This window comes from Benincasa hispida, chromosome 2 (genome assembly GCF_027475165.1).
Source record: "Benincasa hispida cultivar pf3 chromosome 2, pf3_genome.v1.1, whole genome shotgun sequence".
Classification (NCBI taxonomy): domain Eukaryota; kingdom Viridiplantae; phylum Streptophyta; class Magnoliopsida; order Cucurbitales; family Cucurbitaceae; genus Benincasa; species Benincasa hispida.
The window spans coordinates 10,531,202-10,548,889 of NC_143479.1; the positions used below are offsets into that span (position 1 = coordinate 10,531,202).

Sequence of the window (17,688 nt, forward strand, 5' to 3'; positions counted from 1 at the left end):
AACATTGTTTTTAATTTTTAAAGATTAAACTCATTTTCTTCTTTATCATAATGATTTATATGGTTAAATTTTTAATTAAATTTAAAAAATAAAAACAACTTCTTAAAATCTATTTTTCTTTTTAGTTTTTAAATTTTAGCTTGATTGTTTGATTTCTTAGACCATTCGTAAAAGTAAATAATTAAATAAGAAACTTGGGGTAAAAGTAATATATATTAGGTTTAATTTTCAAAAAAAAAAACAAAAAAAATCAAACAATTAACAAATGGTGTCTAACAAATTAAAAAGAATGACAAATATAGCAATCAAGTCCAATTTAATAAATGATACAAATAGAATAATTCGTAGATATAACATAATTTATAGGTCGTCGTCAAAGTGAGCTTAGTTAAACGATAGTTGACATGGTCTTCTTTCCTAAAGATTGAAAGTTTGATTCTTCATCTCTACTGTTGTTGTACTGAAAAATAAAAAATTTATAGGTCAACCAGTTGATTACGTTGGGGAATTCAATATCAATATATAGATTTAGGTTAAATGACTTTCCCTCACTAGACAATATTTCTTTTTAGGTTCGTTGTAAAAAAAAAAAAAAAAAAAATCTGAAAATTATCAATTGTATTCTACTAGTTCGAGTTGTATCATCTTTAGCTCGAGTTATGAAACAAATAAATACATTAAATGTTTGTTCGAAATCGGATGATAAAACTTATACAACAAGCCTTTTAAAATTGGTGGAACAAAAACTTTTATTTATATTTACATAATAGGGTATTTAAGATATAATTACTCGTATGATAAAAGAAATAGTAGGAAAAAAAATCATTCCATACTAAAATTGTATGACCCATAACACAAATTATTATAACCCCACAAACTATAATAAACAATCCAACGTGACTCATAAATGACTATTTATGTTTTTTTTCTAACACGAGTATTACTTAACGAATTAAATTATATATATCACATTAGTTCAGGAGTTAAAGAAAATAGTTGTATTTCATATTTCAACTTTCAAGCATGTGTTTGATTATATATTTATAAATTATATTCCAATGTAATCAATATTTAAAATGTATTCAGTAATATATTTATAAACCATAAAATTAGTTGTAGTTATCGATAACTATTAGGTTTAACCATTAATAATTAACTTGCCTATTTTTTATGTTAATTTTTTTTTTGTATAATTATTGTTTTCTAAAAAGAAGACCAATAACAAATGGGCCTATTAATGGGTTTGGGCTTTTCACAATCTCTTTATTCGAATAGCAAGAATTTGTGGTAGATGGGCAAAACGTAGGTGCAGTTTTGAAAGATGACCATGTTTTGAATTTGCTTAAATATGACCAAATTAAGATTTTGCTCCAATTTTGGCATAATTTTTTTCCTCACTTTACACTTGTTGGATTCCCGCTCATTTTACGAAAAATGCAACTAAAACTTTTTCACAATCTCTCACTTCCTGAGTTAGGTTTTTAAAAAAGTTCTTTAATTTAGATCTTGTTCCCATTATCTTTTTTAATATTTGAAGTTGAATTTGAAATCATCGTTGGTTATTATTTTGGGCTCTTTTTAAATGTTAAAAAAAAGCCAAAATATTTATAACAATAGCAAAAAGTCTACCCTACCCAAAATTTGCCCAAAATAATTAAATAATGAAGGTAAATTGCCTAAAAGCTCTGTCCATACGTCAGTGAAATACCAAAAATATCCCAACCCACACAAAAACGCCCGATTTTTTATTTTATTTTTTATCTTTTTATATAAGATCCAACCTGACTAATCATCTTCCCACGTTTCTAACAAATTGTTTAAGAACAGTGCACAATAGAAACATGATTCTCCTCCTGTTTCTGCTACGACTCAACAACTTCTTCTTTTTCATCATCATCAACGACTTTTTCCACTACTACTACTTCTTCTTGTCCTTCTTTTTCTTCATCTTTTTCTCTCGTTGTTGTGGTTCTTCTTCATCTTCTTCTTCCTGCTACGACTATCGCTACTGCTACAATTGGTACAATTGTCCTAAAAATCGATTCTTCAATGTTACAACTTCAAGATTATAATCCTTCTCTTCTATTTTCATTTCATCAACTCTTTCATTTAATCATACTTATCAAATCTTGTTAAACCTAATTTTTATATAAATAGATGGTAAAAAAAAAGGTCAAAGTCGAATCATCAACAACAAAAGGAAGCAAAGAAAAAAGAAAGAAAATAATGAAAGTCGAATCATTAACAAGTAAAGCAAGAAGAAACAAAATAAAATCTAAAGAGAAGAATAAGGTAAAATCAATAATGTCATTAGTCACTGGTTAATGTCATTAGTCACTGGTTAATGTCATTGGAAGATAGTGTTAATGTCATTGGTTGTTGATTATTGATTGATAATTTCGAATTGAGATAGACAAATACAGAGCACTATCACTACCTATCTTAGATAGACACTAATAGTATTCTATCATTGTCTATCTCAGATAGATAATGATAGAACTATATCATTGTCTATATGAAATAATTAGCGATAGAATACTATCAGTGTCTATCTCAAATAAACAGTGATAGAGTTTTATCATTGTCTATATGAGATAAACAATGATAGACTTCAATAAATGAGTGATAGACTTCAATAAATGAGTTTTTAAAGGATGGGTGACTTCAATGAATGATAGAGTTCTATTATTTAAAGATTTAACTTAGAAGAGGGGGAACATAGTTGCAATAAATGAGTGATGTACAATTAGGAAAATAATATGTGAAATTGATGACAAACACTACTCCAAGCCTATTTAATAATGTACTTAAGGTTTTTATTTGACTTATTTAATAATGGGTTTTCTATTATGTTTGTTGTGCATTTAATAATGTACTTGTTAGTAATAGTTGTCTATCTAAGTCTATCTAATGATACATGGTGATATCACTATCTATCTTAGGAACTTTAGCAACTATATAAAAACTTTAACATCAATACATACTTGTCTACTTCGAATTCAGATAGATAGAGATAAAATACTTTTAGTGTCTATCTAGGATAGACAGTGATAGTCTTCTATCATTGTCTATTTGAGATACACAAGGATAGAGTACTATCAATATCTATCTAAGATTGATAGTGATAGAGTTATATCATTGTTGTTGGTAGATAGTGATTTTGTTAATGCTTTGCACTCTATGTTAGTGATAGTGTTTTCAGATTTTGAAAGTGTGAATCTATCTGGGAGAGACATTAGTAGTGGTAATTGTTGAAGTATACTTGTTCTATAATGTTATTGCTATTGTTGGACTATTTTTCTAGTTTTTGGTACTTAGTTATTGTGATTGTTTTTTAAATATACTTGTCATATAATATACTTGTCATTGCTTTACTCTTTTTATAGTATCTGGAACTTGTTCTAGTATTTGTACTTGTACTCTATTTTTTTGTTCATTATGCTAACTGGATATAACTGATCTATAACATGGGATATGTTGGGATTGGTGTCCTAATTATCCCGGAGTCTAGAAGTTTGTAAATATTGTTATTAATAAAATAAGATTTATTTTATTTGCATTTACTCATATCCAGTAAACAAAGATCTGTGGTTATTATATGTAAACTTAAGCATGTATATGAGTATACAAGTGGATCATGCCTTAAGTAATAACCTAAAAGGTTTGTAGTATAAGGATAAAGGAGGGATACCTTATCTTGGTGACACTACAGATGCGGCCCGCTTTGTAGAGGTTTACAAGTGTTGTAAACTACTACAGATGGTCTGATCCTTACCGTTCATGTAAAGACATGCGAGTGGGGGTATCCTATACAAAGAGTTTGTATAAGACCGGACTATGAGATGATTCGTCTCTTTATATAACGTTGTTGATAATTGAGACTTACATCTCACTAAAACGACCATAGGTGACATGATCTTAATCCTGAGTGTTTTGGGAACTCCTGCCTATGAGGACGGTTCTTTGATTATTATGGGTGAGAGTGGCCAGATTACCAACTCAGCAAGCCTACCTTTCTGGGGATTTGTTGATTGAGGAGCTAGGAACTCAGTTACACAAGACGGAATTCACTCCTTCCCTGAAGTATGGGTAAGTAGATAGATTGCTCCCTTAAGGGCTGATTCCGGGTCTTGAACATAGTGGCCACATCCTCTCTTTGGAAGAGAGGACCTAGTAGGACTATGACTTATTGTTCATTAGAGGAATCAATTGTACTTAAGGAGTTATATGTAACTACAGGGGCAAAACAATAAGTTGGCCCAATTGTACTTACGAGTGATCTGTGAAGGGTTATCGCACTGTTGATTGGTTAATATGAACACAAAAATATATCTGAATTGAGAAGAGTGCAGTTGTCGGTCTTTAGTGGAGTGTCTGACAGTTAACGGATGGTAGATCCTGTGACTAAAGAGTTTAATTAGTTAGTTGGAGCTTCAAGCTACAGGTCCATAAAGTTCCCTTGGTAACTCAATAGGTTCAAGTTGAGAATTAGTTCTTAAGGTTGATTTGAAGTGTTCAAATTAACAAGAGAAAATTCAATTATATATGATATAATTGGTATGATGTATGAGATACATCAAGTGGAGGAATTAATGTAAATATGATTTACATTAAGTATCATAAATTAGAAAAAGAAATATGGTTTATATATTTCATGAGATGAAATATTAAAACTATAGGTTATAAATATAATATGGTAAGTTGATTATCATATTTATTTATAATATATTAATTATATGATAACTAATTTCTTTTTCTCTAATAACTAATTGAGTGGGAGGTTATTGGTGGTTTTATGGTAACCATGAGATAAAATGAAAATTATTTTCCTAAATTTAGAAGTTACTTCATTCGGAAAGAACTCGCGGAGTTAAGCTATCATGTGAAAGAGATTCACTAAGCGATAGCTGATAGAGACTAAACGATCGTGCAGCTTTGACTATACGATAGTCATTCAACTGATCATTACTACACGATTGAGTGGCTAAGTCTATACGATAGGCTTCGTTTACTAAACGATCGAGCACATCGTATATACGATAGACAACTCCATATCTCCCACTTGCTCCATCTTAGACCTCTAGTCTCTTCCTCAAGCCAAGATCATATAGTGCCCACATCTCCTGGATTCTCATACCGAGAATACCAAGGTAACCATTATGGTGGTGTCCTCACTCAGTTTGTGGATCGAGTTAGACTTGATTGGGTTCAAGGAATTATTAGCCATTCGTTGTGTTTGTGGTCATGTTGTTAGAATTTTTGTTCGTTGTGTTCGAGGGCTATTCTTGGATGCTTGGAGACTGATCGAGGGATTCGTGAAGAATGGTTCTTCAAATATATGCATCATCTATCCCATGTATCATCTTAAAGCAGGCTGTAATTTCTATTTGTACATGACCTGTTAGTTTTCGTTCTTAGAGTTTCCGTTCTTAGACTGTAATTGATTGTGTTCACTCGATGGAATTTGAAACGATCCCTTCTGCTGCACATGGAAATCCTCGTGTTAGATTTCCTTCAGGATGGACCACTATCACTGTCTATCTGGGATAAACAGTGATAATATGCTATAATTGTCTATCGTGTGATAGACAATCATAGACATCTATCACCATCTATCACAGATAAGCTGTGATAGACTTCTATCACTGTCTATTTAAGATAGACAGAGATAGAGCACTATCAATGTCTATCAATAGATAATAGATAATATGTAATGATTTCTTGATAGTTGTTGCGAAATCGACAATTAAAGAACACAAAAAGGAACGTAGAGATAGGAAAGATCGACACACAGATATATGTGGTTCACTAACAGTGTGTTAGCTACGTCCACGGGCAGAGGGAGAACAATATTATTTGAGAGAACATTTTCAAAATTACATCAAAACAGCGCCTCTAGGGTTAGAGAACCCTCGTACTAAGTTGTTCGAAGTGCCAGCAAACAGATTCAAGGCATTTCATTAATAGTTATATTGCTAGTTGTTAGTGTTATTCAAATTTCAGTTTCTAACATATTATTAAATATATATTTTCAATAGATGGAACATGAATTTATTATGGAAAATGAGAATAGAAACTTAAGAGTTATTGCTTACTTTAGTATAGAGGTGTCAAATTTGATAAAAACAAAATTAAATGAAACAATTTTTCCTCAAGTTTTAAATGACCCATTTGGACACTTAAAATGGCAAAAATACCCAATTAATTCCTCAACTACTCAGTAAGAAGACAATACTATACAAAGAAGCCGAATGTCCTAGCATTCGACTTAATGGTCATATAACAGAATTTGGATCGAAGGAATTTTGTTTAATAACTGAATTGAAAGGCCTCAAATTCCCTCAATTAGATTTAAGAGAAAGAAAAGTATCTGAACTTAGGAATGCTTTTTTTATTCACGATGATCATATAACTAGGAGAGGTATAGAGAGAACTTTCAAAGTACTACACAACGAGGAAAACTTATTGAAAGTTAAATTAGCCAATCTCTACATCTTAGAAGCTCTTTTAATCCCTAAGCAATAACACAACCATGTCAATTTAAAACATTTAGACATTTTGGATGATGAACAAGTCTTCAAAAACTATCCTTGAGGAAGATTGTCTTACACCTAACATATCAGTTCTTTAAGAGAGCATCATATACTGAGAAGGATGTTGTCTACCTTAAAGGATTCCCATTAGCATTAGTCTATTGGGATTTTGATATAATCCCAAAACTTTCCGATTTAGATGTTGGATTTAGAAGGAAACTTGGAATCAAAGGTCCAAGAATCATCACATGGGAGTGCTTGGAGTCAGATGAGTGGAGGACTCTAAATGAGAACAATTTCAAACAAAATATGTAAGTAATTCCTTAAATGAGAATATTTTCATTGTGTATCACTTTAAAGATAGACAGTGATAGAGTTCTATCTCTGTCTATCACTGACAGACAATGATAAACTATTACCACTATCTATCACTAATGGTGGTAGTTTTTTTCTTTATTAATTTAACATTTGTTTTACTTGTAATTTTATATGACAACACTGTGTCCAATAGAAGAAGAATCTCAATCAACTTTCAAATATCTCATAGGACTTGAGACAGAAGAGGAGAAAGATAGGGAAAAAGAGAGGGAGAAAGAAAGGCAAATGAACCAAGAAAAAAAATGAATAAATTGAAGAGAGATGAGGAAACAGAATAATCAGAGAAATTAATAAACTAAGAAATGACCAACAGAAAATAGTAGAAGAAAAAAATCTTTTGAAACAAGGTCAAGAAGAAATCATAAGAATATTGAGGTCAATTATGGAAAGTCTGAATAGTAGACTTCCATTAGAAATCTTCCATAACAACAGCAACAGAAAGAAAAAGAACATGAAGAAGTTGTGGAAAAAAAAAAACCCATTTTTTTTGTAGCTTTCGAATTAGGGTTGGCAATGGGGCTGGGGCAGGGTGGGGGAGGGTCCCCCATCCCCGGCTCTGTGGGGGAAATTCCCCCCAATCCCTGCCCCCGTCCCCGCCATTTGAAGGTGGGGATGGGGGCGGGGATTCTCCGTCAGGGAAACGGGTCCCCGCGGGTCCCTATTCCCCGTTTTCCGCGAGGATTCTCCTACTAATTTCTCGCGGGAAATCCCCTATTAGATCCCCGCGGGGATTTCCCATTTTTTTCTTTTAATTTTTTAAGTGTGGGCTTGACTTTTGGGCTTAAATTTAGAACTTAGATATTCAATATTGGGCTCATAACACTATAAGTCTATAGTATACATTATAAACATGCATATAAATAAGTTATTTATATATTATTAATATATATTTATAATATATTACAAATATAACTATATAAAATCGGGATCGAGGATTAATCGGGGTCGGGGTCGGGGCGGGGATACCATTCCCGTCCCCGCCCCGTCCCCGGACGTTACCCCGAAAAAATTCTCTGGTTTGACCCCATCCCCGCCCCGATCGGGGCGGGGCCCCACGGGGAATTTTGCCAATCCTACTTCGAATGTTGAAAGAAAATGATGATATTCATACAATGGTTGATTATGCAACAACATATTTATATGTGGTAAGTATTTGCATTGTTATATAGTATTTTATTTTATTTGAATATAACCATATATTTATTAACTAAAATTGATTTCCTTTTAGATTTAAGTTGAAAACAAGACACATGTAAGTTAGACAATGATAGAATCTTATTAATGTCTATCCCAAATAGATAGCGATAGTCTTGTGATAGACAAGGATAGTCCTCTATTGTCTATCTTAATATGATGTTTTTTAAGTTTTTTTACTTTCTCTCCTTATTACAGTTAAATAAATGTAACCATACATTTACTAACTAAAGTTTCTTTTCCTTGTAGATCCAAGTTCAAAATGAGAGACAGAGGGAAATAGAGGTTAGTATGTTTGATAGACAGTGATAGTCCTCTATCACTGGCTATCTTAATATTATGTTTTTTTAAGTTTCTTACTTTCTTAGATAGAAAAAAAATAAAATTTTAGATAGAAAACAACAACAAATTGTTTTCTTGTAGGAAATTGAGATGCAAATATAGCAACTTCAAACACAAGATGATTTCGATCCCATTCCACTGTAGATTTGGAAACACCCACAACACAAGAGTTACGAGATTTGGTTATTTTCTTAAGCTACTTTTTGTTCAAACACAAAAGTTGGCAGACAGAGATAGACTACTAGTAGTGTCTATCGTGAATAGACATTAAAAATAGCCTATCAATGTCTATTTGGGATAGGAAGTGATAGTCCTTTATCACCTTTTTTTTTTTTTTTTTAAATCTCAAATAGATATTGGTAGACTACTATTAGTGTCTATCTGAGATAGGCTTGAAGGAATGGTAAAGTTCCATTGTGGAAGCAGGGATCGTTCCTAATTTTAATTTTCACATAACAAAATTTTTACAGAACATTATTATGCAAATTACAGAAACTTTACAACATGCAAAAGAAGAAAAAATAAATTAGGATTAGGAAAAATACGTACCCTTGAAGAATTCACAACCTTCATTAATTTCCTTCCCTCCGGTCATGAACAGTCATGAATACAAACACCCAAAAAAAAAAAAAAAAAAAAACGCAGCAACACAAAATAATTTGTTGGACACCACCACAAGATTACCAAGGTATTCTCTTTTGGTTTAGGATTCACAGGAGTTTTGTAGGTTCTGTGTTAACTTTTGGAAGAGAGAGAGAGATTTTTTTTAAAGGAAAAAATTTCTTTTGTAAGGAGATCTGTCTTCAGACTACACAGCCAGAGCCTCTGTAATCAAATCTTCTGAGTTGAAGAAGATCACGTCAAAGACTACCCTACTTCCCACATTAGACTTAGAGAGAATTAAGAGGAAGGAAGTTATTTCCCTCCCTTTAATTTTACAATCAAAGTTAAATTAAAATTAAAATTTTAATTAAATATATTATATATATATAATAACTACTTTATTATATATATATATAACTATATATTATATCATATATAACACATAACCTATAGTTTTTATATTGTATCAAATACAATATAACCTATAATTTTTAATTCTCTCATCAATGTGTTGTATCTTGTATCTAATATAATAGCATTTATACTAAATTAAGTTATATGAATCCAATTCACATAATTAATATTTGAATCATATTCAAATATTTAATTTCTCTCAAATAAACTTTAAATAATAATGCATCAAGTACATTATATTAATTATATCATATATAATTAATTTGAATTAATTACATTATATATAATTGATTCCCTCAATTAATGTGAACAATTCAAATTAACCAAAAATTAGTTTGGTTCCCAATTATCCCAATTGAGCTATCAAGGGGACATTTGAACCTATACATTGAAGCTTCAATGGCATTTGAATAATTAATTAAACTTCTTTAATTAAATTACTCAACATTCATTAATTGTCGGTCACTCCATTAAAGACCAACACCTGCACTTTTCGCGCTACAGATATATTTTTATGTCCATTGATATAACCAGTCAACAGTGCGATGACCCATTATAAATTTCTCGTAAGTACATTTGGGCCAAAATGGTAATTTTGCCTATGTAATTATATATAACTCCTTAAGTACTATTGATCCCTCTAATGAACAATAAGTCATAGTCCAACTATGACCAAACCCCTCTTGAGCCAAGAGAGGCTAGATACCACATTGTTCAAGCCTCGAAATTAGCCTTTATGAGAGCAATTTATCTACTTACCCTAACATTGGAGAATGAGTGAATGTCACCTTGTGTAGCTGTATTCCTAACTCCCCAATCAGACGAATCCCCAAATTAGTAGGCTTATTGAGTTGGCGATCTGGCCACTCTCTTGCATACAAATCAAAGGATCGCCTTCATAGGCAGGAGTTCATAACTCACTCAGGATTCAGGTCATGTCACCTATGGTCATCCTGGTGAAATGTAAGTCTCTATTATGAATGGTGTTATATAATGAGACTAGTCATTTCGTGGTCAAGTCTTATACAAACTCCTTTGTATAGAACATTCTCACTCACATGTCTTTATATGAATTATCAGAATCATATCATTTGTGACACTTTACAATAATTGTAAGATCTACAAAGCGGGTCGTATTTGTAGTATCACTAGGATAAATTATTCAACCTTATCCATCTACTACAGACTATTTAAGTTATCACTTAAACATGATCTACCTGCATGTTCCTACATACATATTTAAGCTACAGATGATAAGTTTGGATGTTAGTATATTGGTTTTGTGGGTTAATGCTATTAATTTTCAAATAAAACATCTCATATTTTATTAAAAAAAATAAATTGTACATACATTACAATTACAATCTACAGAACCCACAAGATTTAGGGCATCAACCCCAACAAGGTTGTGATAGAGGTTTATCACTGTCTATCTGGATAGTCAATGATAGTCCTCCATCATTGTCGATCTAAGATAAACAATGATAGTCCTCTATGACTATCTATCTAGGATAGACAGTGATATCCCCTCTATCATAATCTATCTAAATATTGAGTTTTTTAAGATTCTTACTTTCTAGCATATGCTTGCTGGTAGATGAAGTTGAAGAAGACGATGAAACTGAAACAGAAAAGGAAGAAGATGCTAAAATTTATAAAAAGAAAAAAAAGTTGAAGTAGAAGAAGTTGAAAAAGAAGAGAATCAAAATGAGAGACAAAGGGAAAAAGAGGTTTGTATGTATGATAGACAGTGATAGTCCTTTATCATAGACATCTTAATATTATGTTTTTTTTTTAATTTTTTTTTTTTTAAAAAAGTTTCTTACTTTCTTAGATAGAAAACAATAGATTCTTAGATAGAAAATGATAACAAATTGTTTTCTTATAAGAAACTGAGATGCAAACACAACAACTTTAAACACAAGATGATTTGGATCCGACTGCAACTGTAGATTTGGAAACACCCAAAACATAAAAGTTATTTAAACACTCAAAATATAAAAGTTATTTGAGGTTAGTCTTTTCTTAAGCTATTTTTTGTTCAAATATAAGAGTTGATAGACAGAGATAGACTACTATCAATGTCTATTTGAGATAGACTTTGATAAAGGTTTATCTCTGTCTATTTGAGACAGACACTGATAGTCCTCTATCAGTGTCTATCTAGGATAGATAGTGATAATTCTTTATCATTGTCTTTACGAGTTGTCTATCTGAGTTGTCTGAGGCTCGATTCCTTTCTTAAGCTATTTTTTGTTCAAAGACTATCACTATTTATCTCAACTGTTTATCTCGGTTGTCTTAGATTTGATTCTTTTCTTAAGCTAGTTTTTATTAAAATACAAGAGTTGACAGACGGAGATAGACTACTATCAGTATCTATTATGAATAGACACTGATAATATCACATTCTATCTGAATATAAAGTTGTTTAAGATTCTTACTTTCTATCATATGCTTGCGGGTAGATGAAGTTGAAGAAGACACTGAAACTGAAACAAAAAAGGAAGAAGATGAAGTTGAAGAAGATATTGAAATTGATAAAGAAGAAGCTGAAGTAGAAGATGACAAAGAAAAGAACCAAAGAAGAGAAAAAAGATCAAAACATAGAAATGAGAAAAAAAGTAAATATCATTGTCTATATACATGATGATAGACAATGATAGTAGCTATCATTGTCTATCATTCAGTGTTCTTCTTATGAACTCCAATATTTTCTTACAACCATTAATTGCATGCTTACCTAGGGTTAACAACCAAAACCTATTTTAATAGTTAAAATAGGTCGATGAATTATAAAACTAAGGTTACAAGATAACTCACCCGGCAAGATCCTGCCTAAGGTTGGAGGTATGTAAGTTGACGGTTTACGGACACCTGCTACTTGGGGATCGAGCCGGTTCTTGAGTTATGTTAAAGTTGGTTTTATGAGCATGCGTGAGCGATGTGAGGTGTTAAAAGAATTTTATCGCATAGACATCATAGGTTAAATCAAGTATAAAAGTTATACTTAGATACATATGTAGACTTAGGTTGTTTTAATTAGTCGGAATATACCTAAGTACAAATATACCTAAACCATCTAGAACACTTTAGTGGGAGAAAATTTGTTTTTAGCTTTCATGTCCCTAAGAGTTCACACCGTGAGATTCAAGCTTAGCTTCATGTCCTTTTTAGGTGACCGCTCCATTCGAAAAGTGTTTGCATGGGCCAACATCAAGGTGAATGGGGCAAGTTGTTTATAGTAAGTGGGAGAAGGACGTGTGTCAACACATCCTACGGTCTCCTCCATTAGGTTGCACCATTAGATTTTTATGCTTTGCCTATGTGTCGTCCTAGAGCGACCACCCATTCTGTTTTAGATTTGATAGCGACATTAAGTTTATACTCGCCCCAAGATCAAATAGTGCTTGACCAATGTAGACCCCTCCAATTGAGCAGGGTATCGTGAAGCTTCCTAGGTCACACACTTTTGGTGGGATCATAGTATTTAACCTTCGCGTTACTGCCACTGTAGCGATCTTTTCTTCATCATTCTGTTTCTTTTTCAATCTTTGCGAGAATGATGGTGGCTGTACTTTTTCTATCTCGTGTTCTAGAGGCTTGTAGGTGGATGCAACTTCTGGGTTCATCTTCACGGGCTCTTCTGCATCATATGTCAACGGGTTCTTGTTTTCACCTCATTCGGGTTGTTCATGGTGGGCTCTTCCCCTTCTTCCGCTGTCGTTTTTTCGCTCAGCAAGGAGATTACTAGGCATTTTTCCTTTCCTGCACCCCCAGAGTTGCGAGGGAGCTCGACAATGCCCCTTGTGGTCTACTTTTGAGCTTGCCGCAATATGTCCTATCTGAATTTCAAGATTGTGGATAGACGTTGCTTGATTTTGGAGTACTGTTTCATTTTTCTCAATATATTGCTTCAGTAGGCTCTCGGATGAAGATTGCGGCGCCTGCGAACTACTGGCTTGATTTTGCGTTTGACCGTTTATTCGCGAGAAAAATCTTGGCGGCCCTTCCTTTTGCGCCATAGGTTGATAGCTTTGTTGTTGATTTTTCCACGAGAAATGGGGGTGGTTTCTCCACCCGGGGTTGTACGTATCAGAGCAAGGATTACTCTTTATGAAGCATACTGACTGCGGATTCCTTGGGCATTCTTCAATCAGATGTGCTTCTCCACAGGTGACACAACTCGTGGTCGTTTGAGCGATTGTGTTGACCTGCCCTTTATGCGTTCCCGTGCTATTAATTGTGATGCCTTATATTAAATTCATCATCGCATTCATTTGGTTTTGTAGAGATGCGATGGCCCCATTGTTTACGTCGCTATCTTTAATTCTCATTGGTTGATCGTTTTCTCTCTAGTCTTCGTGATTCTTCGAAATGCGATTAAGTATATTCTTAGCCTCGTCATAAGTCTTGTCGAGCAAACCTCCAGCTGCTGCTGCATTGGCAACCGTTTGCGATGCAGGGTTCAATCCGTGGTAGAAAATTTTCATTTGGAGACAATCGGGTAAGCTATTGTGTGGACAATCTTGCACCAGTCACTTAAACCTCACCTAGGCATCACTGAGCAATTCGTCAATATCTTGTTCAAAATTAGTGATCAACTTCCTTCGTCTTGCGTTCTCTGTCAAGGGGAAGTACTTTTTCATGAACTTTTCAACTACCTGTTCCCACGATGTAATCTCCCCTGGTTCGAAAGAATAAGCCCATTTCCGTGCATGGTCATACAACGAAAATGGGAACAACATTAGTCGAACCTCCTCAGCGGAGATGTTTGGGAACTTAAACGTATTGCAGATTTTAATAAAACTCCGGAGGTGAGTGTGCAGATCCTCATCATGCCTACCGGCAAACTATCCAGCAGTTTGAATCATCTGCAGCATCACCAGTTTCATCTCGAACCTCGATCCGTCCAAGGCTGGCCTTATGATTCCTGGTGAGAAATCATAAAGGTTGGGCGACGCATAGTCCCGGAGCGGTCTTTCGCCAAGAGAATGGGGTTCGCCATGATATTATTTTCATTTGGTTCTCTGTCTTCTGGTTGCTCCGCCATGTTGGGATCTTTCTCTTGTTGTTGTTGGCGACTGTTTCTTCTTCTTCTTCGGAAAGTTCTTTCAATCTCTGGGTCATAGGTGGGCTCAGGAATTATTCCTTCGCTCATACGATACCCGCTTCTTCCCTTACCTAAGGAGAGGCAGTGCACAAATATGAAAAGTTTGCAAAGAAAATCAAAATGTTACAATTAACACAATATGTACTGCTGTAGTCCCCGGCAACGGTGCCAAAAACTTGATGCATTGTGAATATGATGAAATAATGGTGTATATTGCGATGGTGGCGTATGCGTTGTACATACAATTTTTTCTAGCAGAATCCAAGTATAAATCCTACTAAGTTTCCTGGTAAGCCTAGCGTCGAACACAGGGACTATGGAGACAGTATGCGACGGTGATTTTAGATTTTCTTTGTCGTGACAAATAAAACAATGAGTTGGTTGGTATGTTTGTTTAAGGTATAGAGTCTATGTGGTGGAATTGAGAAAAGAGTTAATAACAACGAAAGTTATAATGAGTATGTAGGGAATGGGTCAAGAAGGGATTTAGCTAGCGCTTCATGAGATTGCGTTCAAGCTATGCGATCATGCTACACACACGCAACAACAATTAATCTTCCAATACAAATACCATAGCTCTTATTTCTAGGATGGATGCCTTGTATACGATGATGTCGATAGGACTTATTCCTAAGTCTCTATTCTTGTCTATGCAATGATGAATGATGCATCCATATACAAGGTGACCGCATACTATCATATCCTATCTCTAGGGTGCATGCGATGCGTTAATAGCAAACAGAACTTATTCCTAAGTTTCTATCTCTTGCTTATGTGATTCTAATCTGACTCTCCCAAGCCTAGATCCTAATTTGACTTTTCCAAGCCTATATTCTATCCTTAGACCACTCTCTCGAGCATCTCTAAAGGACGAACGACGCATACATAATACAAGATGATCGCATAAAGTGAAGATCTCAGGTTATGCTAGCTAAGTGCTTCTCAACCCATTCGACAATTTAGTTACTCATGCATAATGCCAAGAGAGTGAACAGATATAGAGATGCAAATTCCATTTTATAAATAAGATCAGAATACAGAATGACAATGAAAAATATGGATAGAGAGCCTGGTAGCAATGTCTTGCTTCCCAAGGCTGTTACACTGTTTTTCTCTACTCTGTCCAAAAGAATGTTCTTGCTTCCACAAGAGTTGGCCTTCTCTCCGTTCTCAATGCTTCATGGCACTCTTCCGATCTAACTAGGACGATCTTTCGGCGTCTTCTCCCTTCACTCGCCTTCGCCTTTTAAGTATAAAATTTACGGACTACGACTATCTATGTATATGGCGAAAAAGAACTCCAGAATTCTAACTGTTGAACTGGAGCGGAACTCCCCTCGGAACTCCTTTAACGAAGGTGGCCTTTGGTATTTATAGAACTTCAGGGTGAAGAGCTTTTCTCTCAAATGATTGCAATGATGGGATGTCATTAAATCTCTGTCTGATGCGCCGATTAATTGTCACCGAAAAGTTGAGTGTACTTGCTACAGTGTGTCGTTAACGGTTTGTCAACTAAATTCAGATTCGACCGTCATCAACTTTCTATTCCATCATGATTTATCAAGCTTTAACCTTGATGCGTTGTCTCCATGCGGCCACCTTCTTGAGCAGATCTTCGCGAACGCACAAAGCTTTGCGGTCGCAATCTTCTAATGCGCTCGGACGCTGAATTCTTTGGATCAAAATTCTGCCTTGCGCCAACGCATTTTCCTGCACAAAATACGTAAATTAGCTACTGTAATGCGATAGGTGCATGCGATCGCAATGTTCTCAACTTAATGTTTTTGGACACGATTTTACATATTTTTACCATTGCAATCCCACATTGTTTTATATCTTGCATTTTAATAATGTGCATTTCTGCTCGTTATCAGTCGTCCTAGAGCGACCACCCATTCGGAGGGCTGTGACATGGGGATCGGAACACCGTAAACTTCATAAATGAATAGGGTCTCTTAGGTCCGTTTTCAGCATTGTCTGCCCCTCAGTAGCTTGTTGATTTCAATCTTTATGATCTGAAAATGAAGGGTCACAGTTACAAGAACTGCTAAGTGTTAGTAAGGTATTAACCAAACAAACGATAACTAAATACTATAGGAATAAGAGTTATTTTGGTATTAGTAGTCAAGAATGTCTTGGTTCGGTGAAGGAGTAATTGACTACCTCTCGGTAGCAGTTATTCTGACTCATTGAAATATCGTTGCAAATTAATATGAGTTACATGGGTACATTATTATTTTTGCTAAAATATTGACTGGATTTAAAAGCAATTCACTAATAGAACTTGTTTAACTTTTCAGCATGTCTAGCTCAATTATTCAACAGCTCGCTTCTAATAAATTAAATGCTTCTAATCCTCATAACTTTCATGCAAGAAAAAATGTAACATATATTCCAAATCATACTTTTAAATCTATTAAATAACTTGATAATTCTGAGCTAGGGCGCCTGGTGCGAAGGCATAGGTAATAATATCACTTACGTCAAATTAAGACCAGAGAAGTTAACATAGCAACCAAACTACACCTATCTTCTTGAACTAAAATTCTAGAACATAAATCCAATTCTAAATTCATTCAATAGGTCCAAGCCAAACATAATTTACCTAAATAATTGTCACAACTCCAAGTGATTTTACCCACATGGTGTTGGTCCATAAACATAAAAATCAAGCTTCAACACCTACCGGACAACACCTTAGATTCTTTTTTTAAAAAAACCCTCAATTCAATCTTCAAACGTCATGAGAACAATGATATTAGGCCCAACTACAATGGGTGTTCAAGAACCAACCAAGAACATAACCAAAAATACCCAAAACTTACACAAACCTTAAGATTTCGGTGATAAGAACAAGGCAGGCGGCCACGAGATTGGAAGTGGCTTTCAGCATCAACTGTGAGGGCTGGTTTGAAGGAACCCGGTTAAAGGTCCTTGAGCGAAAGCGAGATTGTCCTAATTTTCCAATTTTCACAGTACTTAGATTTTATAGAAAACATACAGAAGATCATGCATTTAATTCAGAAATTACAACATGCTCGTAAATATAAAACAAAAGAATAAATGGGTTTTAGAATCTTTACCTTAGAAGACTGTTCTTCAATGGAATTC

The 17,688-nt window shown here is 34.1% G+C and overlaps 1 non-coding gene across 1 annotated transcript; it reads left to right on the forward strand.

Annotated features, from left to right (window-relative positions):
* The first annotated feature begins 13,973 nt into the window (after window positions 1-13,973).
* Window positions 13,974-14,080, forward strand: LOC120072424 (small nucleolar RNA R71). Its single transcript, XR_005480483.1, has one exon. It is a non-coding gene; the product is annotated as a small nucleolar RNA R71 (small nucleolar RNA).
* The last annotated feature ends 3,608 nt before the right edge of the window (window positions 14,081-17,688 follow it).